Raw genomic sequence first — 15,643 nt, 5'->3', positions numbered from 1 at the left:
CCTTAAGAGGGTCAATGTTAGGATTCACCCTGAGGTGGCAGCCGTTCGTCGACTTTTGGGGAGAAAATGAAAATGTCAGCAGATGCAATATTCCAAGGGTTGTTGTTGTATCGTTGAGGTGTGTGAAGATGGGGGAAATATTTATTTTACCATGTTGATGTCATTGTTTATATTACTGTTATAAACATTTTCAAAGACCTCAATAAAATATTATTTAAAACAAAGAATCTTTATTTGTTGCATTCATGTGAAATGAAAGTCACCTTTGAACATTCTCCCAGTGTCTGCCTGGGTCTCACCCCCACAACCCAAAAAGATATCCAGGAGGTCAATTGGCCACGCCAAATTGCCCCTTAAATTGAAAAAACAAATTGGGTGCTCTAAATTTATTTTTAAAAATAAATGAATGTCATCAGTGGCCCAGAGGACCGTAGGCTGCTCTCCCCTTTGAGAGAGAGAGAGCTGACTGGTGGTGATTTAACCTGAAGGTCACCACACCTCAGATGAGGGGCAAGGTTCATGGATAACCTCCGTCGATATGGGAGTTGAATCCATGTTGTTGGAGTCGCTCCGCATCACAAACCAGCCATCCAGCCAACTGAGCTAACTGGCCCTTGAATATGTAATAATTCCTTAACTATTATCTATTCCCTGTCGCCCATCAGTTTCCCCGTCCACCTCAGACAACTTGCCCCTCATACCCTGCAAGTTTTCTTCTGTGAGAAGCACCTAGATACATTAAACAAAAGAGCCACGTAACCACCACAGCCCATCTTCATGGCAACATGGCATGATTTAGGGGATAACAAACAGAAATGGGAACTATATATCTTTTAACTTCCAAAAGCCCTTTCACTCTGTGATTCTTTTATTGTGCAATTTAAACCCAGGTATTCACAAGTCTTGAATATCATCAACCCACTGGAGGCAAAGTTGTGAAACTGAAGTGTCCAGAAGAAAGAAACCCTCCAACAATCCACACTGACCAACTGTCAGAATGAACAAAATGCCGTCCTCGAGGCAATTGAAGCAGAAACAAGAACAGCAGAATCCAACCCCAGCAATCAATTGTGAACTTGTTGGTGTCTCAGCAGATGTGATGAAACACAAAATCCCTTCCCACATTGAGAACAGGTGAACAGCCTCTCCCCAGTGTGAACTTGCTGGTGTGTCTGCAGGTTGGATAATTGAATAAATCCCTTCCCACACTGAGAGCAGATGAACGGCTTCTCCCCAGTGTGAACCCGCTGATGTCTCTGAAGGCTGGATAAAACACTGAATCCCTTCCCACACCGAGAGCAGGTGAATGGCTTCTCCCCAGTATGAACTCTCAGGTGTGTCTCCAGGTTGGACAACTGAGTAAATCCCTTCCCACACTGAGAGCAGTTGAATGGCCTCTCCCCAGTGTGAACTCTCTGGCGTGCCTGCAGGTTGGATGAACAACTGAATCCCTTCCCACACTGAGAGCAGGAGAATGGCTTCTCCCCAGTGTGAACTCGCTGGTGTGTCTTCAGTGGGAATAGCTGAGTGAATCCCTTCCCACACTGAGAGCAGGTGAACGGCTTCTCCCCAGTGTGAACTGCCTGATGTCTGTGCAGGGTGGAGGAATCACTGAATCCCTTCCCACACTGGGAGCACGAGAATGGCCTCTCCCCAGTGTGAAATCGCTGGTGTGTCCGCAGGTGGGATAACTGAGTGAATGATTTCCCACACTGGGAGCACGAGAATGGCCTCTCCCCAGTGTGAATGCGCCGATGAGCCTCTAGTGCAGATGGGGCTCCGTATCCCTTCCCACAATCTCCACATTTCCACGGTCTGTCCATATTTTGAATCTGTGTCTCTCCGGGTTGGACAATCAGCTGAAGCCTTGACAACACAGAACCGACATATATGGTCTCTCCCCGCTGTGAATGGCGTGATATTCTTTCAGACTGTGTAACTGGTTAAAGCTCTTTCCACAGTCAGTGCTCTGGAACACTCTCACTCAGGTGCGTGTCTCTCGGTGCTTTTCCAGTCACACTGATGTTTAAAATATTTTGAAGCCTACAGAACGGGCAAACATTTCTCCTTCTAGATTCAAAGACCGATGGTATTCAGGTCCAAAGGAATCGAGTGACTGTCAGATCGAGACTTGATGCTTGCAATTTTTGTCTGTGACTCCTCTTCTTCTAATATCCTGTAAAAACAACTTACAAAAAATATCACTGTCAGTACAGGATAGAAATTCAGAACAGACAATTCTAGTTTCTCTGGAACGTTCTTTCTTTCCCCAAATGCTGTAAATCTCCATCCCACACACCCTCCCTCCATTCTCACTCTGCTGTATCTGATATTAACCCTCCCAAATCTCCTGAAGGTGCTGATTCAGGCTGATTGACAGATCCATGATCATCACTTCCTGTCAGAACACAGATCATAACAAATAGAAGCTGCATTCAGCCATTCAGTCCATAGAACCTGCTCAACCATTAAATGAGCTAATTGGCCGATCTACCTCAGCACCATTTTCCCACACTATCCCCCATCGATATGTTCAATATCGAGAAACCTGTCAATCTCAGTCTGAAAATACTTGATGACTGAGGTTCCACAGTCCTCTGGGGTAGAGAATTCCAGATCTTCGCCACATCCTCGAGTGAAGAAATTCCTCCTCATCTCAGCTTTCTCTCCATTTTCCGACTTGTTGCCCATAACCCTTGACTCCCTTGTCAATTAAAAATCTAGCTAACTCATCCTTGAATATATTCAATGACCCTCAGACCCCACTGGTCCCTGTGGAAGAGAAATCCAGAGACTAATAACCCTCTGAGGGAAGAGAAGACTGGAAATATATAACGTAACTGCATACATTATTACACAACTAGAAACAATAATAAATGTACTTAATTACAGAACCATAAATATTATATTAAATGTACCATATAAAAACATTAGACATATCTCTGCCTGATTTTAATTTTTTTCTTTTTAAAAGTAAATTTAGAATACCCAATTCTTTTTTTCCCAATTAAAAGGCAATTTGGCGTGGCCAATCCACCTAACAGGCGGTGATTGGATCCTATCCCACTGGGATGTTTTTCAGAGACCCAAGCTTTCAGTTTGATTCCAGCAGCACACGAGGCAGAACTGACTAACTCTCTCTCCAGAAAGCAGCTGTGAGTGCTATCTCTCTTCCCAGATAGCCTGTGGGTGCTGTATTCCTGAAACCATGGAGACCTGAATATAAACCACAAACTGAAAGAAACGTTTGAACAGAGGTGAGGTGCCTCTCCATAAAAGTGTGAGTACTGCATTTCTAAACTACAGAGAACCTGAACAAATTAATCTACAGAGAAGACCAGTACAGGCTGTAAACTAATTACTTTAATCTGCAAGCTTGCTGTGAAGAAAAGTGTGCTGAAAACCACCATCTGAAAAAATAATTTTTTTCACTTATGATTTTATCCCTTTCCACCCCTCTGTGTTTGTCTGTCTATGTGTGTGTGTAGAGGCTGGGGGCAGGTTAAAGTGGGAATTAGGAATTGGCTTATAGTTAACCAGTTGTGTTTGCTGCATATTTTATTTTAGTTCTTTTTATAAATAAATAGTAATCATATTTACATTTGCAACCACCTGATTATTGGGCAGCCAAGGGCCAAAGACATCGGGTATTTTTATAATAATTATTGGTTAAATCACTTGTGCTGTGACTCCGGGGCACGTGGGGCTGGAATTGACCGCGCACTAGCCCAGGGTGTCGTAACACGACAAACTAACTTGTGATTCCTGTACCAGGACACCCAGATCCCTCTGTGCCTCAGAGTTCTGTAATCTCTCTCCATTTAACTAATATTGCTTTTTATAATCCTTCCAGCCAAAGTGGACACGTTAATATTTTCCCAAGTTATGCTTCAGCTGTTAATTTGTTCCCACTCACTTAACCTATTTGATGCCCTTTGCATTCACCTGAAGTCCACTTGCCAAATTAATTTCCAATTCCTCTTTGTGTCATCATCAAATTTAACCGCATCCAACTCATTAATATAGATTGTGAATAGTTAAGGGCCCAGCACTGATCCTTGTGATACTTCACTTGTCACATCTTACCAACCCAAACATGACCAATTTATACCCACTCTGCTTCCTGTGAGCTAACCAATCCTCTACCCCTGCTGATATGTTGCCCTCTACACCATGAGCTCTTATGTTGTGCAGTGACCTTTGATGTGGCACCTTGGGAAATACTTTCTAGAAATGTAAATAAACCACATCTGCAGGTTCCCCTTTATTGACATCCCATGTTACTCCCTCAAGGAGCCTTAATAAATGAGTCAATCAAAATTGACTTCCTGAACCCCATTTTGTGTGTCAAAAGAAAAATCAAATCTCCTCTACCCCTCTGGTTCCTTTGCCAATCACCTTAGAGGGACACACTTTCTGTTAAAGAGCCTGCCAACTCCTCTCACCCACTTTTCCTGAATTATATCAATCTAATCATGAAAAACCCAGCAAAATCAAATATTTTTACTGTTAATTGTTTATTAATGAAACAACATGGTTAAAAAACACAACCGGCAGACCAGCCCCCGCCAAAGCCCCCCCCCCCCCCCCCCCGCCCCCCAACTGGCAGCGCTGGAGTCCGCCATTTGTGAGGGGCAGAGCATCGGAAAAACGGCATTGGCAAAAATGGATTCTCCGGCTGATCAGCGAACCCGTTTTCGGTGTCGGCAATGGGAGAATCCCGCCCGAAGTAACCACCATCTTCATGGTAATGTGACATGATTTTGGAGGATCAAACAGAAATGCAAACTGAATACCTTCTCACTTCCAAACACCCCTTTCACTCTGTGATCCTTGTGAAATTTGAAACGAGGCAGTGATCTTTGATGGGACTACGCCAATTGATGGATCTCTATGTCTGTTCGGAACCCTGGATGTGCATTATCCCTTCTTAGTTCCCAAAAAACAGAGATTCCAGACTGCAATATTGGTAAAGTTATTTGAAACTTTATTCGTCAACTTTAGTGTCTACTGGTAAAGTCAATTTTCCATACAAAATTTGAGAAGTTCCAACTAGCCCTGCAACAAGCTAGTCAGATCAATTGTCTTTGGCAAATACAGAGGTTGAGTTCTAAAATACAACTCGGTTATTCTTCAAATCATAATACGCACTATTAAATGAGTGATTTAAACAAAAGAAAAATGGTGATTTAGCAGAAGCAAGCAAGAGAATAGGTTTCAGAGATTAGGTAAGAATGATTCCGGAATGAGGTCTCATCCTGACAATTGATCTTTTTAAGGAGATTACTATCTTTAAAGTTTTGCCCTTTTTACAGCTGTGAGTGGTTTTAACTAATTTATAATTCACTTAATTCGACCAATGTGTCTGTCTGTCAAATTTAAGAGATAAACAATTTGCTGTAATTTTCCATGATGGTCTGAACAAAACACATTCCCACCAGAAATTATCACTATTGTCTGACTAGCCGTTACCATCGAAACGGAACTGGGATGTCAGCCCAGTTTTTCATAACACAAAGGGTCTTTTCTGCTATTTGGCCTTGCACTCGCTCGCAGTTTTCAAACAACTTGCAAAATGTGAACATTGAGTCTTATCTGATTAATTCCCAAGTATTCAGCTTTTTCTCACGCTCATGGTTAATATATTTTAGATTTGAGTCATGAGGATAGAGAAGGAGGCCATTCAGTCCATTGATTCCCTGTTGGCTCTGGAGCCAGCCAGTCAGTCTCATTGCCCCGTTCTATCCCTGTAGCCCTGCAAGTTCATTTCTCTCAAATGTCAATCCAATTTCCGATTTAAATCCTCTGTCTTCATTTCGAACCCCCTCACAGGCAGGATTTAGTTAATTACTCTGAAGGATTTTTCCAACCAGGATTTCTTCATTAAACCTTTTATCTGTCTTATCTATAGATGACCAGAAAATCTGATTTCTATCAGGCACCTTGGGAAATACTTTCTGGAAATGTAAATAAACCACATCTGCAGGTTCCCCTTTATTGACATCCCTTGTTACTCCCTCAAGGAGCCTCAATAAATGAGTCAATCAAAATTGACTTCCTGAACCCCATTTTGTGTGTCAAAAGAAAAATCATAGGGGCAGCATGTGGCGCAGTGGTTAGCACTGGGACTGCGGCGCTGAGGACCCGGGTTCGAATCCCAGCCTTGGGTCACTGTCCGTGAGGAGTTTCCACTTTCTCCCCATGCCTGCGTGGGTTTCACCCCCACAACCCAAAGATGTGCAGGTTACATGGATTGGTCATGCTAAATTACCCCTTAATTGGGAAAATAAATAATTGGGTACTCTAAATTTATTTATTTTTAAAAAGAAAAATCAAATCTCCTCCACCCTTCTCATTCCTTTGCCAATCACCTTAGAAGGACTCATTTTCTGTGAAAGATCCTGTCAACTCCTCTCACTCACTTTCCCTGAACTACATCAATCTAATCATATAAAATCCAGCTAAATCAAATATTGTTACTATTAATTGTTTATTAATGAAACAACATGGTTAAAAAAACTAACAGGAAATTACTTGAGGATAAATAGCAAGCAGAGTAAAAGGATGTTCACAATGTTCAGAACCCAAATAGTTTCTCTTTACTCTGTTCCCGTGACTCCCCACGCTGGACACAGGGGCACTGAATACCGGGGGTGACGTCACTACCAGCCCTGGTCACCTCCTTCTGTGTCCTAATTGGTTGGAGGTCCATTTCCCAGTCAGTCCTCCAGCACCTTCCTGTCTCTCTATTAGTGCGACGCCCATGGCAGTGTCCCAACTGGGGTGCAGGCCCCATTGTTCTCAACTAAATTCAGCCCTCAGCTCCATCTCCTGGTTGTCATTGACACGAGAAGTGAGCCAGAAAACTGCCTGAGGCTCAAATGGGAAGTCATAACTTGTGGATTAGGATCTCTGTACAGATCAGTAACTTAAAAAAAAATCAATTCCAACTCAACAGTTGAAAGGATCACACAACAGGACTTACGGTTTAATGGGTTTTACTGCAGCAAACAAACTAGAAGCAACAGGTGAGTGGGCAAGGACATGACAGATAATGTGGAAAAATGTAAGATGATCACTTTGGTAGGAGGAACCGATGAGCAGAGTATTTCTGAAATGGTCAGAGATTAGAAAGTGCAGATGTACAAAGGGACCTGGGTGTCCTCATCAATAAGTCACCGAAGGCTAACATACAGGCGCAGCAAGTTATTAGGAAGGCTGATGGGATGTTGGCCTTTATCACAAGAGGATTTGAGTCCAGGAGTAGTGAAGACTTGCTTCAATAGTATAGAACCTTGGTTAGACCACAGCTGGAGTACTGTGTGCAGTTTTACTCCCCTTACCTTAGGAAAGGTATTATTACCACAGAGGGAGGGCAATGAAGGTTCACCAGACTTGTTCCAGGGTTGGCAGGACTGTCCCATGAAGAGAGATTGGGGAAACTGGGCCTGTATTCTCCAGAGTTTTAAAGAATGAGAGGGGATCGCATTGAAATCTACAAAATACTTAAAGGAATAGACAGGGTGGGTGCAGGTGAGATTTTTCCCCTGCTGGAGAGTCTAGAACCAGGGGACACAATTTTAAAATAAGGGGGAAGCCATTTAGGAACAGTCTCGGAGGAGACATTTCTTTATTCAGAGGGTTGTGAATCTTTGGAATTCTCTACCCCAGAGGGCTGTGGGAGCTCAGTCATTGAGTGTGTTTAAAGCAGAGACTGTCAGATTTCTAAATCCCAATAACACAAAGGGATATGGGGATAGTGTGGGGAAAAGGGATTGAACTGGATGATCAGCCATGATCGTATTGAAAGGTGGAGCAGGCTCGATGGGCTGAATGGCCAATTACTGCTCCTATATTCCAATGATCAAAGATATGTAGGAAACTAAATTGTGAAGGGGACAGAAGGTAGACTACAAAGTGATGTAGATAGGTTATGTGAGTGGGAAAAGATCTGGCGAACAGAGTATAATGTGGGAAAATGTGAAATTGTCCATTTTGGCAGGAAGAATATAAAAATGTAACTCAATGGTGAGAGATTGCAGAGCTCTGAGATTCAGAGGGATCTGGATGTCCAAGAGCATGAGTCACAAAAGGCGAGTATACAGGTACAGCAAGTAATTAGGAGAGCTAATAGAATGTTATTGTTTATTGTGAGGGGAATTGAATACAAAAATAATACAGATTATGCTTCAGTTATACAGGACATTGGTGAGACCACATCTGGAGCACTGTGTACAGTATTGCTCTGATTTAAGCAATGATGTAAATGTGTTGGAAGCAGTTCAGAGAAGGCTTACTGGACTCATACCTGGAATTGGAGGCTGGTCTTATGAGGAATGATTGGACAGGCTTGGCTTGTGTCCGATGGAGTTTAGGTGACTTGATTGAACCGTATAAGATCCTGAGGGGCCTTGACAGGGTGGATGTGGAAAGGATGTTTCCTCTTGTGGGAGAATCTAGAAATTGGAGTCACTTTAAAAGTAATAAGTTGCCCATTTACGGCAGTTGAGAACTTTTTCTCTCCAAGGGTTGTGATTCTTTGGAACTCTCTTCCTCAAAGGGCAGTGGAAGCAGAGTCTTTGAATATTTTGAAGGCAGAGCTGAATGGATTCTTGCCAAGCAAGGGGGTGAAAGGTTATCTGGGCGACAGCGGGAATGTGGAGTTGAGGTTACAATCAGATCAGCCGGGAACGTATTGAATGGTGGAGCAGGCTTGAGGGGCCGAGTGGCCAGCTCCTAATTCGTATGTTATCACATGCTTTCTAATAGATTTTAGCATTTTCCCTCCTACTGATGTCAGGCTAATGGGTCTGTGGTTCCCCGTTTTCTCTCTCCTTAAATATGGGGGTTACATTTACCACCTTCCAATCTGCAGGAACCATTCCAGAATCTATAGAATTTTGAAAGGTGATCACCAATGTATCCACTATCTCTACAGCCACCTCTTTCAACACTCTGGGATGTAGAGCATCAACTTTTGGGGATTTATTAACTTTCAACCCCATTAATTTCTCCAGTGCTACTTTTTCTCTAATACTAATCTCAGTTCCTCGTGCTCACTGGTCCCTTGGTTCTCCCGTGTTTTTAGGACAATTTCTGTATCTTCCTCCATGAAGACAAACACACATTGTTTAGTTTCTCTGCCATTTCCTTATCCCCCATTATAAACTCTCCTGTCTCTGTCTGGAATGTACCCACGTTGGTCTTTGCCAATCTTTTCCTGTTCACATTCCTATTGGAGCTTTTCCAGTCGTTTTTTATGTTTATTGTCAGTTTGCTCTCATATTCTATTTTCTCCTCATCAGTTTCTTGGTCCTCCTTTGCTAAATTCTAAAACAAGTTCCCAATCCTCAGGTTTTCTACTATTGCGGCCACTTTATGAGCCTCTTCCTTTGATCTAATGGAATCTTTAACTTTTCTTGTTAGCCACGGTGGCATTACTTTTCCGGTTGGATTTTTGTTCCCTAAAGTAATCTATATTTGGTTTATATATGTGAAATGAAAGTTGCCAAAGTCCCAGAGGACCATAGGCTGCTCTCCCTTTTGAGAGAGAGAGAGAGAGATAGAGATAACTGGTGATTTAACCTGAGGGTCACCACAGCTCAGGCGAGGAGCAATTTAGAGAAGGTGGACCCTTCATGGATAACCTCAGCCAGTACGACACTTGCACCCCTGCTATTGGAGTCACTCCACATCATGATTAGCCATCCAGCCAACTGAGCTAACTGAGCTCCCAGTAGATATATAATAATTCCTTAAATATTAGCTATTGCCTGTCTCCCATCATATCATTTAATGTGGTTTCCCAGTCCACCTCAGACAACTTGCCCCTCATACCCTGATAGTTTTCTTTTGTGAGAAACACCCAGATAAATTAAACAAAAAAAAAAAACTTGTAACCACCATCTTCATTGCAATGTGGCAGGATCTGGGGGCATCCAAACGGAAATTCAAACTAAATATCTTCTAACTTTCAAACACCCTTTCACTCTGATCCTTGTGAAATTTTAAACCAAGTAGTTGCAACAAGGCTCGAAGAGCGTCAGCACACTGGAGGCAAAGTTGTGAGACTGCCAAGTCCAGCAGAAAGAAAACCTATGGCCATCCCCATATTACCAACAGTTAGAATGAACAAAATGCTGTCCTTGATGTAATTGAAGAAGAAACAATAACAGCAGAATCCAACCCCTGTAATCAACTGGGAACTTGGTGTCTCAGCAGGTGCCATGAATCATGTATTCCCTTCCCACATTGAGAGGTGAACGGACTCTACCCAGCATGAACGCGCTGGTGACTCTGCAGGTTGGATGGATCACTGAATCCCTTCCCACACTGGGAGCAGATGAACGGCCTCTCCCCCGTGTGAATTCGCTGGTGATTCTTCAGGTGGGATAACTGAGTGAATCCCTTCCCACACTGAGACCAGGTGAATGGTTTCTCCCCAGTTTGAACTTGCTGGTGTTTCTTCAGCTCCGGTAACCAAGGGAATCCCTTCCCACACTGTGAGCAGTTGAACGGCCTTTCCCCAGTGTGAACTCGCTGGTGACTCTGCAGGTGGGATAACTGAGTAAATCCCTTCCCACGCTGAGAGCACGTGAATGGCCTCTCCCCAGTGTGAACCCGTTGGTGTTTCTTCAGGCTGGAGAACTGAGTGAATCCCTTCTCACACACACAGCAGGTGAACGGCCTCTCCCCAGTATGACTGCGTCGATGAATCTCCAGCTGAGATGGGATTCTGTATTCCTTCCCACAGTCCCCACATTTCCATGGTTTCCTCATGTTTTGCATCTCCTCGTGTCTCTCCATGTTGGACATGAAGTCTCGTCCACACACAGAACACGTGTATGGTCTCTCCCCGCTGTGAATGGTGCGATGTGTTTTCAGGCTGTGTAACTGGTTAAAGCTCTTTCCACAGTCAGTGCTCTGGAACACTCTCACTCGGGTGTGTGTGTCTCGGTGCTTTTCCAGTCACACTGATGTTTAAAATGTTTTGATGCCGACAGATTGGGTAAACAATTCTCCTTCTAGATTCAACGGCCGATGATACTCAGATCCCAAGATATCGAGTGACTCTATAAGACCGAGATGTGACAATTGAGATTTCTGTCTGTAATTCCTCCTCTTGTAATATCTGTAAAAGGAGTTGACAAAAGCCAACACTCAGTCCAGGATAGAAATTCAGAACAGATAATTCTAATTTCTTTGGACCATTCTTTCCTCTCTCATTCCCCAATACCTCAGCTCCAATACAACAAGAACCATAAGACATAGAAGCAGAATTAGGGCACTTGGCCAATCGAGTCTACTCCGCCATTCAATGATGGTTGATACATTTCTCATCCCCATTCTCCTGCCTTCTCTCCATAACCCTTGATCACCTTACTAATCAAGAACCTATCTATCTCTGTCTTAAAGACACTCAATGATTTGGCCTCCACAGCCCTTTGCGGCAAAGAGTTCCACAGATTCACCACCCACTGGCTGAAGAAATTCCTCCTCATCTCTGTTTTAAATGATCGTCCATTTAGACTGAGATTGTGTCCTCTGTTTCTAGTTTTTCTTTCAAGTGGAAACATCCTCTCCACGTCGACTCTATCCAGGCCTCGCAGTATCCTGTAAATTTCAATAAGATCCCCCCCCCTTATCCTTCTAAACTCCAACGTTAACACACCCAGAGTCCTCAACCGTCAGAGTTCCTCATACGTCATTCCTGAGATTAGAGGACCCAAAATTGCTCATAATACTCCAAATAGGGTCTGACCAGAGCCGTATAGACCAATTCCCCATACCTAGTCTCCAGGGAGTGGACTCGGAGGGACGGAGTTTCGGAGCTGTGAGTACAAGAACCTTATCTCGGGGATTCACAGCCGAGTCTCAAGGGAGCGGACTCGGAGGGGCAGGGTATCGGAGCAGTGACTGTAGGAAGGATGAGCTATCTGACCACTGCACCCTGGTACAGGAGGCCATTCAAGCGGGGGGGAGGAAGTGGTAGTTGTCGGGGTTTCTATAATTAGGGGAACTGATAACATCCTTTGGAAGCAGGGCCGAGAGTCCCACATGGTATGTTGCCTGTCCGGTGACAGGGTGAGGGGCATCTCTAACCAGCTTCAAAGGATATTGGAGGGGGAGGGGGAGGATCCAGTTGTTGGGGTCCACGTTGGGACAAACAACATCAGCAAGACTCGGAAAGAGGACCTGTTTGGGAATATAAGGAACTAGGAACAAAATTAAAGAACAGGTCCCAAGGGTTATAATCTCTGGATTATTCACCGAGCCATGTGCAAATTGGCACAGGGATGAGAAAATTAGGGAAGTAAACACGTAGTTAAAGGAGTGGTGCCGGAAAGAGGGGTTCCATTTCATGGGGTACTGGCATCAGTATTGGGACAGGAGGGATCTGTACCGTTGGGACAGTCTCCACCTGAACCGATCTGGGACCAGTGTGGAAAGGATAAATAGGGAGGTCACAAAGACTTTAAACTAACAAATGGAGGGGGAGGGGAAGGCCTCAGGGGAACGCAACACAGTTTCAAAAACAAGTAGCAGGACGGTCTGGACTGGGTTCCAAATATACCGGTTATAAAGTTTACAGGAGGGACAGAGAATATGGCAGAGGGGGTGGAGTAGCCTTACTGATTGGAAATACTATCACCTCAATGGTGAGGATTGGATACACCGGCCAGTTCACGCTGGGGAGAGGCCATTCACCTGCTCTTAGTGTGGGAAGGGATTCACTTTTTTAAGAAGGGTGAGAAACGGAATTACAGACCAGTTAGCTGAACACGACATGGTAACATAATGGTTAGCACTGTTGCTACACAGCGCCAAGGACCCAAGTTCGATTCCCGGCTTAGGTCACTAAGTGTGGAGTCTGCACGTTTTCCCCGTGTCTGCGTGGGTTCCTCCCACAAGTCCCGAAAGACGTGCTTGTTAGGTGAATTCGACATTTTGAATTCTCCTGAGTGTACCTGAACAGGCGCCAGAATGTGGCGACTTGGGGATTTTCACAGTAACTTCATTGCAGTGTTAATGTAAGCCTATTTGTGACAATAAAGATTATTATCACCTGCACTACCCTCAACTACACACTCGGAAAATTCAAATGAAATTGAATCCACAGAATCCTTCTGCACCGACCCTCCGATAGAGCATGCTACCCAGGTCCACTCCCCATCTCTATTCCCTTAGGCCCACCTACCTTTTGGACACTAAGGGGCAGTTGTTCATGGCCAATCCACCTATCCTGCACATCTTTGGACTGTGGGAGGAAACTGGAGCACCTGGAGGAAACCCACTGTCAAGTGAGAGTACCTTTAAGAAATGGGTGTTTAAGAAATGTACATTTAAGAAATGGAACTGCTCATGTTCCTGAAGTGATGTCAGAGTGTGGGGGGAGCGGAGCTCTACTTCTGCTTTTTGAGTTTCAGTTTGAGAGAGCAGCTTGGGTGTGTTTGTTTTCAGGGAGCTGCATGAAGAAAACAAAGGGGCTGTAGCTGAAGTAACCAAAAGCAGCAGTACGGTTGAACTCTTTCTCACTATATATATTGAATGTAACCTAATGTGCTCCTGATTGAAGGCTGGTTAAGTCATTTGGATGTTAAAAGGACAGCTGAAACTATTACCTAGTCTTTGGGGCTTATCTTTGAATTAATGGGTGTTCAGATATTCAATGGTTGTTTTAAAAAGGTTAACTTGAGTTGATAGAATAAACATAGTTTTGTTTAAAAAAATACTTGTCCATTTATGCTGTATCACAGCTGTAGAGTGAGCCGTGTGCTCCCCACACCACAATCTATTAAAAGTTGTGGGTCAGTTGAACTCCATGCTACACTTTGGGGTTCTCTAAACTCTGACCCATAACAACACGCAGACAGGGGGAGAACGAGCAAACTCCACAAAGTGTACACCTTAGATCTCTTCCTTTCCAACCCCCCACTCTCTTCCTTCAAACCAACTTTCCCTTTCTGATTTCTTGCTTTCAGAGGCCCAAAAACTTAGAGTCATAGAGTTTTACAGCACAGAAAGCTGCCCTTCGGCCCATCGTGAAAATGCTGCCTGTTCAGCCACAGCAGGTCAAAGATGAAAAGAGAGTGCAACAGTTCAGCACTTCATGAAGACACATAGCCATTTGATCTGTCCCTCTCTGCCACCAGCTCAGATACGACACTGCACAAACTTAGCGGCCACGATAGAGTTGGGATCAGCTGTGGTGAAACACTGGAACTGGATCCAGGTCAGGGTGAAATATAGTTTGCTTGCCAGTTCATTGGAGGGTGAGGTCACAGATGGGTGCTGCTATGGGTGGATCAGATGAGGATTTTAATAGGCACTGGTGAGGGTGTACATTGAGATGCTGAGTGGATTGGCTGGCTTGTCAGACAGTCAGTCCCCTTCACTGTCAAGCAGCATGTAGAGGTCTGACTCCAAGTCTCCAAATTGGCAGAGGACATTGTGCAGAACGTGCCCTGTCCACAACCTCTGCTCCATCTCCTTGTTCTGGTGCAGAACCAGAGGCACTGCAATTGCTGCTCAGAAACCTATTCCAGCCTTTGTTTGGGTTGGTCTTTATAAGACATAATCTTTCCTTTTCTTTAATAAAAATTATTTTAAAACTCCAAATTATAAAATTATTTGACAAAGCCATGCTGACTATCCTTGATTAATTCTTGCCTCCGCAACAGAGATTAATTCTGTCCCTCAGGATATTTATTTCCTGACCACTCACGTTAAACTCACTGGTCTGTAATCTCCTGGATTTACCCTACTTCTCTTCTTGAATAATGGAACCACATTATCTGTCCTCCAGTCATCTGGCACCGCTCCTGTGACCAGAGAAGATTTGAAAATTATTCTCAGAGCCTCTGCAATCTCCTCTCTTGCGGCCCACAGCAGCCTGGGAAACATTTCATCTGGGCCTGAGGATTTAAACAAGTCACCATGTGAAGGTGAGAATGAGAACATGAATTTAATGGGGAGAAAAGAAAGTGTTTTACTTACAAGGGTTAGAGGCAGTTTCAGTCTGTGTGAAGCGAGAGGAGCAGCAGGTTTGCTGGGCAGACAGTAAAGGAAACTCCGTGCAGCCAGTGACACAGGCCCCAAACTCTGATTGACTGGAGGATCAGCGCCTGTCCGGTCCTCCACAGGTTCCTATTGGCCAATCTCCCTCATGGAGACAATGAAGGGGCAGACCTCGACCCTCGTCGGGGTGGGCGCGTATTTGACCTCCCGACGCTGAGCTGTTGTCCAATTAAGAGTATTTTGTTTCTGTGACCAGGGATGTTGCTCCCAATGGGGACTGTATGCTGGGAACGCCCCTCTGAGTCATTGTGACGTCCCAATGGAGCCCTGCCTGAATCACTGCTCCGCGGTGACATCTCCGGGCTCCAGTGCGCAGGCCCGGCGGGCGCACACGGCGGCCCGCCCCCGCCCCCGCCCCCCCCACCCCATGCACATCAGCAGACAAGGTTTCCAGGCAACCGGCTGACGCTTCGGGCCAGAGCGAGAAGCCGCTCGGTGATCGCTATCTCCACCCAGCCCGGGACTGCGCATGACCAAGGGAGACAGGGAACTGCGCAGTACAGAGGAGAGCCCACCCTCTGACCTGCCTGCTCAGGTGTTCGCCAATGAGAAACTGGGAGGAATG

The 15,643-nt window shown here is 44.6% G+C and overlaps 1 long non-coding RNA gene across 1 annotated transcript; it reads right to left on the bottom strand.

The window, feature by feature from the left end:
- Positions 1-208: 208 nt before the first annotated feature.
- LOC140420219 (uncharacterized) lies at positions 209-15,422 on the bottom strand. Its single transcript, XR_011946230.1, has 2 exons — positions 14,998-15,422; positions 209-2,188 (listed from the first exon to the last, which is right to left on the bottom strand). It is a non-coding gene; the product is annotated as an uncharacterized lncRNA (long non-coding RNA).
- Positions 15,423-15,643: the final 221 nt, after the last annotated feature.

This window comes from Scyliorhinus torazame, chromosome 5 (assembly GCF_047496885.1).
Source record: "Scyliorhinus torazame isolate Kashiwa2021f chromosome 5, sScyTor2.1, whole genome shotgun sequence".
Classification (NCBI taxonomy): Eukaryota; Metazoa; Chordata; class Chondrichthyes; order Carcharhiniformes; family Scyliorhinidae; genus Scyliorhinus; species Scyliorhinus torazame.
The sequence above is the reverse complement of the archived record's forward strand: the minus strand, read 5'-3'. Positions and strand labels throughout refer to the sequence as shown.